Genomic DNA, 13,310 nt, shown 5'->3' on the forward strand with positions numbered 1-13,310 from the left:
TAGATTGTGTCCAGTCAGAGGTAGTTGCATGTACACCAGCACCTTACCTTATCCACTGAATTGGATATGTGCTGCCAAAAGTATTTATTTATCTCAAGCACACATTAATCAACCCATAGGAAATGATCATATGTCGTCCACATCCAAAACATTTCAAGGAATATGCATTTTTTGTATTTTCTCCTCTCTCTGGCCTTTCCCAGGCTATGTGGGTGTGGACACATTCATGTACACACCTTGGAAGTCCTTTAAAGATGTGCAGCTTTTGCTTTTGATTAGGTATTTAAAACCGGAAACACGGATCTCCACCTCACTGAAATTCTTTTTTTGATGGCTGATGGGCCATTTTGTCACCACTGAACAGCTAAAAACATCTGTTCAGAGCAAAATGTGTGCATGTTAACCTCACTAAATGTAATTAAACATTTTAAACCTCTTTCTGAATACAACATAGTTTACTTTACCTTGGCCTAAATGTCCTCTTCGTTGCTGTTCAAGCTGTCCTACAATGTCCAAACCAATGGTTTGCTAAGTATTATGAAGGTTATGAAGGTCCCTCTCTTTATTCAAGAATGTGGCCTTTCAGTTTGAGAGTGTAATTCATTCATTTTTCTCATTCTCTCAGACCCACCACATCCTTTTCATTCAGTTATTTTTCTTCTTGTTTTATGGCAGTTGACATCTAGCTGAATGGTGCATTACCACCATCTTCTGCTTTGGACCGTGAATCGCAGTACCACTTTCAAATCAGTGTCCCAATTTTCAAAACAGCTTGCCACATGTGTACATGGCCCCATCTTGTGCCCATAGTTGATAATGCAGTATGTTTTGATATATAAGTCACTTCAAAATATTATTTGCAAAACCAGTGAACCAAGTTAAAAAGTGACTAGTTCGATTTTTCCATGTGTTTGGTTTTCATATTGTATTCACTGTGTAAGGAAACTGGTTTATGGGCAAACCAATAAGTGCCATTATTCACTCATTCATTTAGTAACTGGGTGCACTAACACTGTGGAATAGACATTTTGTTTAGTGTGTAATGTCTGAAGGTAAAGTTTGGTTGAGACATGAAATTACATTTGTGTTTTGGTTTTGACAGACGTTTATCAGGATGAGTGTGCAGTCATGCATTTGTGTTTAAAGTTTTGGGAAATGAAGCATCATTTAAAAAAAATGGGCTTGGCAGTCAAAAACAAAACTGTAATGTGTGTAATAAAAGTGAACCAGATCACATAAAGTAAGAGACTGATGCTTTTTATGTGGCAGGATGTATTAGTGCAGCAGATAACAATATTTACAGAGGAATCGTGCAAATGGTGATACAAGCACCAAATTTGGCACAAATACACCTTAGACATTACTCTGTTGAAAAAAAATGATTAGCCATTTGAATTTTCAGTAGGCAGCCAGGTAGGGGTCAATTGAAGAATTACACAGGGGTCAAAAAGATGCCCCAGTCATACTGAAAACCATATTATTTCTCTGATCACAAAGATTCCAAAAAGGTATAGTTTGGACAATCTGTGACTGAATGTTATACAGTTATGGGGTCAAAACAGCAAGAATGGTGACAAAGGTCAGTTTCAGTTTGTACAGGGGTCAGAAATTAAAGTTGCTCTAATTTTGGTAAAAAGTGATGCAAATTATTGGTTGAGTTAATAAGGTTTTAAAAAGGAATAGGTTGTACCATCTGTCATGCTTAGTTTTCATGTTACAGGTTAAGATGTCACAAGTCATAGAATCCAATGGTCACTGACCTTGTTTGACCTTTACTTTGCAGACCAAACATTCAACACAGTCAAAACTATTCCATTTATTAATCCTATTAGCTCAGCCAATAATTTGCACCTCGTTTTACCAAAATTGGAGCAACTTTAACTTTTGACCCCTGTACACACTGAAATTGACCTTTGTCACCATTTTTGCTGTTTTTACATTCAGTCATAGACAGTCCAAACTATACCTTTTTGGAATCTTTATGCTCAGGAAAATAATGGGGTATAGATTTCAATATGATTGCAGCATCTTTTAATTTTGACCCCTGTGTAATTCTTCAATTGACCCCTACCTGGCTGCCTACTGAAAATTCAAAAGGCCAATCATTTTTTTCAAAAGAGTAATGTCTAAGGAGTATGTGTCCCGAATTAGTTGCTTCTATCACCATTTGCAGGACTGTTTCTGCTGCACTATATTTGCATTTGTGTGTTGCAGGATGCATGTGAATATGTATGGTTTTTAAATAGGGGTATTATTATTATTATTATTATTATTAACTGTATATATTGTTAATATATTTTACATATTATTTTATTAGTTATTTATTGGTATTTTTTTATAATTTTATTTATTTGTAATGCAGGGTTTGCTCCTCCCTTCACTGATAGAATAAATAACAGAACTTCCTCTTTCACCTCTTTGATGCTTCCTGTTGTCTCCTTGGAAGAGGGCGTAAGAGACGCAGAACTTCATACCCCTAAGCCACTTCTTCCAGATTTGTTTTTTTTTTTTTTTTTTTCAGTCAGAAAAATAATAAAACCAATTTTTTGGTTGTAAATAACACCCGAGTATAAATGGTACTCATTTGTCCACCAGTCCCCAACAATATGATGTTTATCTGTCCTAATTTAGTTGACATTCAGGTGGGGATGTTCTGCCAAAGTACAAATAACATAGAACTCAATAGGCGACATTATAACATAAATATCAATTTAAAGTTGTTCTGGAGCTATATCTAGTTCAATATTTAATGGCTGCGTCTTTGGCCCAAGACATGCCTCCATACCAAATTACATACCATCTCATGTCTTTTTCAGGTACAAAACATGGGAGAACTAATAAAATATATATGAAAAAATTAACATGAGAGAATTAGAGACATATTTTGTTCAAAATATAGCCAATATTTCTATGATCCAAGGCCTACCTTTGTAACAAATTCTGTGAATTTGTTACAAAGGTAGGCCAGAAGTTCACGTTCATGGTAACATTTTTGATGAAGAAACTCATGCAGTCCAATTTCAGCATTACTCCTTGATAAATGCAAAGACTGAATCACTTATAATATAAATGGTTGACCCCAAGTTTCTAACAATCTCTTTCTCAATGAACAGGCTAATTTATTTCAGCAATATAGTAAACATGAGTTAAAGAAACGGTCTTTATAAGTGTTAAATGGACTGTACATTTGTACAGGACTTTTCCATCGGAGGCAGATACCCAAAGTGTTTTACAGTGATGACTCACACACACACGTGGATGTCATTGTGCCGCCATGCAAGGCATTCAACTGCACATGAGGAGCAGCGACCTTGCCCAAGGGACCTTGCCGAGTGTGATTTTCCTGTCTGATGGGGAATCAAACCTGCCTCGCTAACCTTTAGACCATCACCTCCCCTGTGCCCCCCCCCCCCCACAGCCTCCCTCCCATTCCCTTTTGTTTACTGCTCGACCATCTCTATTATCTATCCATTATGCAGTCGTTGGAAGCACGTTGATGGACGCCATGGTGGTGCGTTTGTTAACTCCAAACTGATTATATCCGTATGTCTGCACGCGACATTTGTGTGTGCGGCGTCCAGATCCTCAGCATGGGAACAGCTGTTCAGAGCAGCACTGGCCACACACACATGGGTCTGATTAGCACTTGGTGACTCCCTCCTTCCCTCCCTGCTCGCCTCCCTCTCCTTTTCAGCGGGGGCCGCGGCATGCTGGCGGCACCAATAATTTTAATGCCTCGTCTGAGTCTGCCAGCAGCACAGGCGTGTGTGTGTGTGCACGCAAAAACATACTCAGCCGCTGAATCCTGCCAGGAGAGGGAGCACAAAGCTCACATGCCTTGATCTGCTCTCTTTCTCTCTCTCTCTCTGTTTACCCCTGACCTTCCCCTCTACCGCCTCCCTTCCTTTCCACCACACAGATGTTCTACCTTAGCAAGTTCAGAGCTGACATGTGAGGGGGCTTTATGTCCTATACTGTTGTATGATAATCCCCTTGTAAATTTTATATCCTGCCCCCCCCCCCATCTCCAAATCACATCCTTCACATTTTTTTGTTGCTGAAGAATTAAAAGTGCAAATGTGCAAATCCAATAACTGCTAGCAAATTCATTACACTTATCCAAATATATCTGCCTACCTAGGTGAATGTGGATATCTGCCCCCCTGCCCCCACCCCCCCTTATCCGGAGGAAATGTGAGGCAGATTCCACACAGAGCAAAATGGGTGTAATAACTCACAGAGGGAGATAAGTGAGGGAGTAAAAGCAGCAGAGGTTGGTCAGGAAGGGAAGAACAAGAGGTTAAGAAAAAAAATGTGGCGGCACTATAATGTTGCAGAGAAGTATCAAATCAACCATGATGGAGAAAATTATCTCAAAGGGGAAAGTGTAGACATAAGAAAGAGAGGAGGGTATAACTGTTTTCCCGTGTGAACTCTGAAGTGACCTTGGGACAATGTCCAGACATTATCGGGAGAATCAGGTCTGGACATCGTCTGGAGTTGCTCTTTCACACAACAGGAGAGTGTCTGTGTCAGACGTGTACTCCTTCACTGGGAATGCTGCATTTGGTTTAGATGAGGGCTGGGGAACCTGCAGGTGGCAGGACATTACGCACAAAGTCATCTGGAGAAATCCCTCTTGTCGCTCTTTGAATTTGTCTGATGAGTTTGACATCAGCCCTTACCAACAGATGTTACAGAATCTTGTCATCTGCCCAGGTAGACATTCTTATGTTTCTGCACATGATAGAAACATCATCAATACTCACTCACTCACTCACTGTAAAACCTCTGAACAGTGACCTACGCTGTTCACATGTCACATGATACACTCTTTGTAGCAGATCTGATCAGGTCTGGGAGCATGCCTTGGTGCCATGTATCCTTAGGTCCTAGATGGCAACCATCCATGCAGATAAGCGGTTCATCCCCACCTCTCCAAAGTAGTCATCTATATATTGCAGCCAGATGAAATGTGGGCGTCCTCTTGGCCTTGTTTCAAGTTGCTGGGTTCCACAAAACACAGGCATGAGAGTGTTGGACACACCACATGTCCAAAATTTCATAGCTACTGATGCCAGTGGTACCTCTCATGTGATTTTTCCTAAATAACCATTTGTTTAACAGAACTTGTTCGAGTTAAGTTATTAACATCCAGTTAGATATTTGACTTCTAAGCTCGTCCGGGTAATGGTTACGCCACATGTATGAAAGAGGCTCGTATTTGGTGTGGTGCGACAAATGTTCAGTGTGTACTCCTTTGTGCAATGATTGAACAAAAACAAGCTGTTATCATTCAGTTTTAAGTTGGAGGAACTGAGCGTGGCAACATGGTGGCTTCAAGGTTTGCACTGGCCTCAACGCAAGAATGGTTAGTTTGTGACCTGTGTGGAGTTTGCCTGTTTGCCCTGTGTTTGTGTGGGTTCCTTTCAGGTGCTCAGACTTCCTTCCATGTGCAAAGACATGCATGTTAGGTGAACTGGTGATTCTAAATTGCCCGTAAGTGTGAATGAGTTTGTCTGCATATGTGTGTCACCCTACGACAGACTGGCAGCCTGTCACAGCTGTAGTCTGCCTTTTGCTCAAGGCAAACAACACATTTCAATGCAAAAATAGGCTCCAAATAAATAAATAAATCATGCATTTGATTCACTGGTTGCACCCCCCCGCCCGTTGTTGCATCCCTACTATTTATGCAGTCAAAGACATTTGTATGCATGCAAGATGAAAGAGTGAGCCCCTAAAAATCCAGCTTGTAGAGCAATGGGTGAATGTGACATTATTGTGGCTTTTCATGTACATAGATGGTTGTAGTTAGCTTTATATTGGTCATGGATGCAAAGCCTAGAATTCTGAAAATTACAACCTAGGCTCTATTTGTTGGGGGTCATTTTTTCACTTGGGACACAAATGAATTTACTCAGTGTGTTATTTATTTTAGAATTCAAACACAACAGTAGCAAGCAGAAGCTAACCAGTTTACTAATGTTTTGGATGGGCAATAACAGAGTACAGTAAATTACATCTTGTCACCACACGCAAAAACTTCATTAAAAGAGTCCCGTTGCGTGGACCACTTCAATGCTGAGCCCCATGTGCACACATTTACTTTATAAATTGTAAATAAACTTTTTAACATGAGTGATTACCCAGCTACTTACCTTAGCCTAGCTGTCCTCTGTGCAGCTACGTTTCACTGAGGCTTTGAAAGTTGTCTACCAAGGAGGGGCTGGATCTTACAGTGCAAGAATCTATTTTTGTAACACTTGTTGACTGTAACTGTAATAGATTTTGGAAAATGAATTTTATAGAACCCCTTTAAATAGTTTAATCATACAGTAGTGAAGTTATATCTATGTGTATAATGCCACACATTAACAGTATGATCGCTACAGCACCAAGTTTGGAGCAATTTCAGTCAATATGTTATTCCCCAAAAATGATTGCAGCACTGTTCAGATACTGAAAGCACTGAAGGAATGTTCTTGAAAAAGAAGAAAACAGTTGGTGAGCTACCTCACCCCCACATATGGAGTTAAAACCACTTAAAGTGGGGAAATAAATGGAAATAACAATGAGGGTGAAAAAAAGACAACAAAATATCTGAGTTTGAGTTCTTCTGTATTAAGTTCAAACTGGCATCTTCACCACATTCATTCAGTGCATAACACATTCTTAGATACCTCTATGCAACTCTTTCTAATCTGAATTCAAGTCGGCACTTACTAAATTATTCTAATTTTTTTAAAATGATTGAAGTAATGAGTTTAATGGCCCATCAGGACAACTCCACTTGTGTGAGGAGAATATAATGTAATCAGTCACCCACTACTTTTCCCAAACTGCTATTTTTTTTGTGACCATCTTGCAGTATTTAGGAATTGTCTTCATTTTTCTTTCATTACATTTTCTTTTGAGTAGAAGCTGAGCCTCTCTAAACTAATTATATTTAAATAGATTTCATTTGAACTTTAATGTTATTTGAGGCTTTCCAGATTCTTTCCTCAGGTTTTGGAAAGATCTTTTCTTGCCCTCTCCTAATTTGCTTCCAAATTAACAAGGGAAGTTCAGTTTTACTTTGATTCATTTTCGTGTCATTATTATTGGATCAAAGGAGATGACGGGTGTGCTTTTTTAAACAATTTTTGCCAGTTATGACGTGCACACTGTGCAGCTGGCTGCACGCTTTCAGGAATGTGTGATTATTTAACTTGCCACCAGATGGAGCCAGTGCTCCACTCAGAAAGAGGTCAGCATTCAGAAGTGCAAAGGTGCAAATGTCCCCTAAATGAACACTGACTCTCCAGTCGGTGCAAACATGGTGCACGCAGGGATTTGCTATGTATTAGGCAGACACAATTAGGCATTTTGGAATATCTTTGCATGTGTATTTTGAATGAAAATGTGCTAAATTGTGCAACAGTTTGAGATGTTCTCTGCAGCAGTGGGTGGCTTGGAAAGTGTGCATGAATGTCGGTGCGGTTTGGAGTTATGGGGATATGGAGCAGCTGGTTAAATGCTTTGTACCGTATTCGCTCCTCTGTGTGTGCGGTGTATGGTGTCATCACTTGGGCTGTGTTGTGGTAGACTCTCGGCTCCACACACCAGGCAAGTCTGTAATTACACAAGCCAACGCTGGTCCACACTAAAAACCCAGAGTTTGTGGCTGCATCTCTCTCTCTCTCTCTCTCTCTCTCTCTCTCTCTCTCTCTCTCTCTCTCTCTCTCTCTCTTTTAACCTCTTTCCTTGTGATTCTCAGTGTGGTCCCAGCTATGGTCTGGTTGTGACAAACTGTCTCTTGCATTTTTTTTCTTGGAATGTGTTGGTGCTTCTTGCCAATTGCACACACACCTCTTACTCAGGCTCTACTGGCAGCGTGCACACCAGAGGTGGGTCCAAGTCACTGTCAAGTCATTCTCAAGTCATCAATCTGCAAGTCTCAAGTCAGTTTGCAAACAATTGGTGGTCATTATGACTTGAGACTTGACTTGGGACTTGCTGATGCATGTCTTAGAGTGACTTGATGGTGACTTCGTCCCCCTTATGGTGCACATAAACACACATATATACACACACACACACAAACACACATGAAAATGGTGGCAGCTTTGCGACTACATTGTTCCAGCCAACAATTACACAAATCTGATCAGAAACACAGTGAGCAAACACGTATTACAGGGTTTTTTGTTTTGAAATGTTTAATTAAAAGAAAATAACCTCATGTCCTTAAAATGTCAAGTTTGTGGCCTTTGAAATAGTAAGCTCACCTGTTGCTTGTTGAGTCATGAGGTCACTGGAAGGTGTATGTCAGTGTAAACTAGACAAGTTTAGACCCGTCCGCAGGTATAAAATTTAAGCCACCCATATAAGTGGTTTAAGTTAGTTCTGGTCTCAGGCCAAGACATCAGCAGTTGTTGTGCTTCAAAACCAAGACAGGAGCAATGCTCATGTCCAGACAGGGTTTATTGAGATCACCAGAATCCTCTCAAGATTGATGATCAGGAAGTGAAATTGAGGATTCGATTCTATACAGCGGTGGTTGAAGCTTTCATTTTGCTTCTGGAACTTCACCCCATAGTGTCAAGTGTTTCTTACAATGTTCATGAAGTACCACAAGCAAGAATCCACTAGTATTTAGTTTTAACACACTAAAAATGTTAACCTGAGAATATAGACCCAACCTCTATTTTGCTTTTATTATTTTTTTATGTTATTTTTAGTTTTTTGTCATGCTGTTGTTTAAGTTTGACAACAGCATTTCTCTTCCAAGTTGTATTTCCTCAAGGAGCTTACATTTTAGCATTGGTTAAAATTTTGCTTCTCTTCACATTGTTTCCACTCTTCACATTGTTTCCACTCACAAAGACTAAGAGAGATTCACTTCTGAAGAAATCCACAAAAAATAAAAACATAAATTGTGTTTCTGGTCTATTGAGCATGTGCAAAGGAGAACATTCAGGCTATGTGCACGACAACCAGTTAACTTTTGGAATCGATTGGTCAAAGGTCAAAGTCAAGCAAAACATAGCTCCCCCCCCCCCCAAAAAAAACCCCTCTTTCTGTTTCTATCTCTGTTACCAGTGTTGCTAGACATTTGATCGAAATCTCGTATTTCTCAGTAAAATATTTGTAATAAAGTAATAAAGAACTAATATGAAGTCATATATTTATATTTTTTTTAAAATGACATCTTTGAAGGACCACACATAGTTACTCACTCACTCATCTTCAACCGCTTACTCTAGTTAAGGGTTATTCTGTGACCTCACACTCTATGACTGCTGGGACAGACTCCAGCAGTCATAGAGTCTGAGGTGAGGTCCACACTGGATAGGACGCCAGTCTGTCGCAGGGCCACACACACACACACACACACACACACACACACAGACAAACAAACACATTCACACCCGCACGCACACCTATGGACAATTAAGTTACCAATCCACCTAACCTGCGTGTCGTTGGATGTGGGAAGAAGCTGGAGCACCCGGAGAGAACCCACACAAACACATGACAAACATGCAAACTCCACACAGAAAGGCTACAAGCGGGAATCGAACCCATGACCTTCTCACTGTGAGGCAACAGTGCTAACCAATAAGCCACTTTGCTGCCCACACATAGTTAACTTTTCATAATTCATGATCTAGTAAACTTATATCTGAGTGTGCAGAGTGCACAGGGTGCATCAGCCCTCTTCCGACTCCAAAAGATCAACTTGTTTACCTTTGTGGTAGATATTCATAATGTTTACATAACTTAGTCCTTTTCATATAAAAATATCAAGAATACCATGAACATCTGAACTGGTAGACTGCTATTAAACTAGATGTGCGTTAAAGACAAATATGGGGAAAGGCCAAACCCCTCATGGATTGTGTTACATTATGCCGATGCTTCTGAATAATCACCAGCATGAGAAGAGGAACAAAGGATGCCCATCCCAGGAGAAGCTGCACTGCAGCTTACGTAACATTACTAACATAAACACTCAGATAACAAAACAGGGAAATCATTTATTACATTGTGTCAGTGTTGTGGGCGGTGCGCAGTGCGCACACGTGTGTGTGTTTTAAAGCAGCTGTCAGTTGGGCCCAGCCACACCTGGGATTGCAGATGGTTGCCTGCAGCTTGTTTGCCCTCTGACCTCCTCTCTTCCCAATATTAACACAGACAGGACACAGTCCCTCCCTCATCTGTCTTCCTCACACACATTAATATCCAATCAGAGACAGAGCTGTAACAGTCGCTGCTTTGATGCACGCCGGTAGCAGGAGAGGGAGAGTTTCTGTGTAGTTCCTGCCAGCTGCCGTCAGAGGACAAGAGGCTAAGCCACGTTTATAACCAGCCTGAGAGCCTGCCTATCTCTGCTCACACAGACTGCCATGTCAAGCACACACATGCACGCACACAGATCCCCTCTACCATCATGGCTAAACTAGATTAGTGCGTATAAAGGCTCATAATCCCTGCTGCCTCCCCAGCAGGCAGAGAGGAGCCTGTCCTCCAAATTAGGTTGGCCTCTCTGGGTGATGAGTGGCTGCCAGCAAGAGTCCCTTATATCGGTGTGGAAGTGTACGTGTGCGTCTTTATATTTGTGCATTTTTGCTTTCATGCATGCCTTGTGATGTCCTCATCTCCAGGTGCTGTGGCCACATGTAGACGTTCACAGTGAGGAAGGACAAGGAGGTTTAATTTATGTAGGACCATTGTACATTTCTCTGGATATATGCAACATTCAGCAATTTGAAGTCAGGTGTCTTGTCCGAGGTGTCCGAGGTGTCCTCGGCCTCCTTTAGCAGTAACGGTACTTGTAATGAGTGTGGCTTGTTCGTAGCTTTGGAGGCCAGGCTGGGCGAATTGGAGACTCGGCTCCGCACCGTGGAAAATTCTACAGTTAGCCAGGCCCCTGTAGTCGGTGCGGACCAAGGTAGCTTAGCCGCCGTTGGTTCCCCCCTGGCGGATCCCGAGCAGCCGGGAAAGCAGGCTGACTGGGTGACTGTGAGGAGGAAGCGTAGCCCTAAACAGAAGCCCCGTGTACACCGCCAACCCGTTCACATCTCTAACCGTTTTTCCCCACTCGACGACACACCCGCCGAGGATCAAACTCTGGTTATTGGCGACTCTGTTTTGAGAAATGTGAAGTTAGCGACACCAGCAACCATAGTCAGTTGTCTTCCGGGGGCCAGAGCGGGCGACATTGAAGGAAATTTGAAACTGCTGGCTAAGGCTAAGCGTAAATTTGGTAAGATTGTAATTCACGTCGGCAGTGATGACACCCGGTTACGCCAATCGGAGGTCACTAAAATTGACATTGAATCGGTGTGTAACTTTGCGGAAACAGTGTCGGACTCTGTTGTTTTCTCTGGGCCCCTCCCCAATCGGACCGGGAGTGGCATGTTTGGCCGCATGTTCTCCTTGAATTGCTGGCTGTCTGAGTGGTGTCCAAAAAATGAGGTGGGCTTCATAGATAATTGGCAAGGCTTCTGGGGAAAACCTGGTCTTGTTAGGAGAGATGGCATCCATCCCACTTTGGATGGAGCAGCTCTCATTTCTAGAAATCTGGCCAATTTTCTTGAATCCTCCAAGCCGTGACTATCCAGGGTTGGGACCAGGAGGCAGAGTTGTAGTCTTACACACCTCTCTGCAGCTTCTCTCCCCCTGCCATCCCCTCATTACCCCATCCCCGTGGAGACGGTGCCTGCTCCTAGACTACCAATAACCAGCGAAAATCTATTTAAGCATAAAAATTCAAAGGGAAAAAATAATATAGCACCTTCAACTGCACCACAGACTAAAACAGTTAAATGTGGTCTATTAAACATTAGGTCTCTCTCTTCTAAGTCCCTGTTGGTAAATGATATAGTGATTGATCAACATATTGATTTATTCTGCCTAACAGAAGCCTGGTTACAGCAGGATGAATGTGTTGGTTTGGGTGAGTCAACACCCCCGAGTCACACTAACTGTCAGAATGCTCGTGGCACGGGCCGGGGCGGAGGATTGGCAGCAATCTTCCATTCCAGCTTATTGATTAATCAAAAACCCAGACAGAGCTTTAATTCATTTGAAAGCTTGTCTCTTAGTCTTGTCCATCCAAATTGGAAGTCCCAAAAACCAGTTTTATTTGTTGTTATCTATCGTCCACCTGGTCGTTACTGTGAGTTTCTCTGTGAATTTTCAGACCTTTTGTCTGACTTAGTGCTTGGCTCAGATGGGATAGTTATAGTGGGCGATTTTGACATCCACACGGATGCTGAGAATGACAGCCTCAACGCTGCATTTAATCTATTATTAGACTCTATTGGCTTTGCTCAGGGGGTAGATGAGTCCACCCACCACTTTAATCATATCTTAGATCTTGTTCTGACTTATGGTATGGAAATGGAAGACTTGGCAGTATTCCCTGAAAACTCCCTTCTGTCTGATCATTTCTTAATAGCATTTGCATTTACTCTGATGGACTACCCAGCAGTAGGGAATAAGTTTCATTACACTAGAAGTCTTTCGGAAAGCGCTGTGGCTGGGTTTAAGGATATGATTCCTTCTTTATGTTCTCTAATGCCATGTAACAACACAGTGCAGAGTAGCTACCTAGGCTCTGTGGGGGAGATAGAGTATCTCGTCAATAGTTTTACATCCTCATTGAAGACAACTTTGGATGCTGTAGCTCCTCTGAAAAAGAGAGCTTTAAATCAGAGGTGTCTGACTCCGTGGTATAACTCACAAGCTCGTAGCTTAAAGCAGATAGCCCGTAAGTTGGAGAGGAAATGGCGTCTCACTAATTTGGAAGATCTTCACTTGGCCTGGAGGGAGAGTCTGTTGCTCTGTAAAAGGGCCCTCCGTAAAGCTGGGACATCTTTCTACTCATCACTAGTTGAAGAGGATAGGAACAACCCCAGGTTTCTTTTCAGCACTGTAGCCAGGCTGACAAAGAGTCAGAGCTCTATTGAGCTGAGTATTCCATTAACTTTAACTAGTAATGACTTCATGACTTTCTTTGCTAACAAAATTTTAACTATTAGAGAAAAAATTACTCATAACCATCCCAAAGACGTATCGTTATCTTTGGCTGCTTTCAGTGATGCCGGTATTTGGTTAGACTCTTTCTCTCCGATTGTTCTGTCTGAGTTATTTTCATTAGTTACTTCATCCAAACCATCAACATGTTTATTAGACCCCATTCCTACCAGGCTGCTCAAGGAAGCCCTACCATTATTTAATGCTTCGATCTTAAATATGATCAATCTATCTTTGTTAGTTGGCTATGTACCACAGGCTTTTAAGGTGGCAGCAATTAAACC

The 13,310-nt window shown here is 41.6% G+C and overlaps 1 protein-coding gene across 2 annotated transcripts in view; it reads left to right on the plus strand.

Moving 5' to 3' along the window:
• Positions 1-13,310, plus strand: part of gse1 (Gse1 coiled-coil protein) — a 511,302-nt gene that overhangs the window by 61,097 nt on the left and 436,895 nt on the right. The gene's annotated exons all lie outside the window — the stretch shown is intronic.

The sequence above is a fragment of the Thalassophryne amazonica genome, chromosome 2 (assembly GCF_902500255.1).
Source record: "Thalassophryne amazonica chromosome 2, fThaAma1.1, whole genome shotgun sequence".
In the NCBI taxonomy this organism is placed as follows: Eukaryota; Metazoa; Chordata; class Actinopteri; order Batrachoidiformes; family Batrachoididae; genus Thalassophryne; species Thalassophryne amazonica.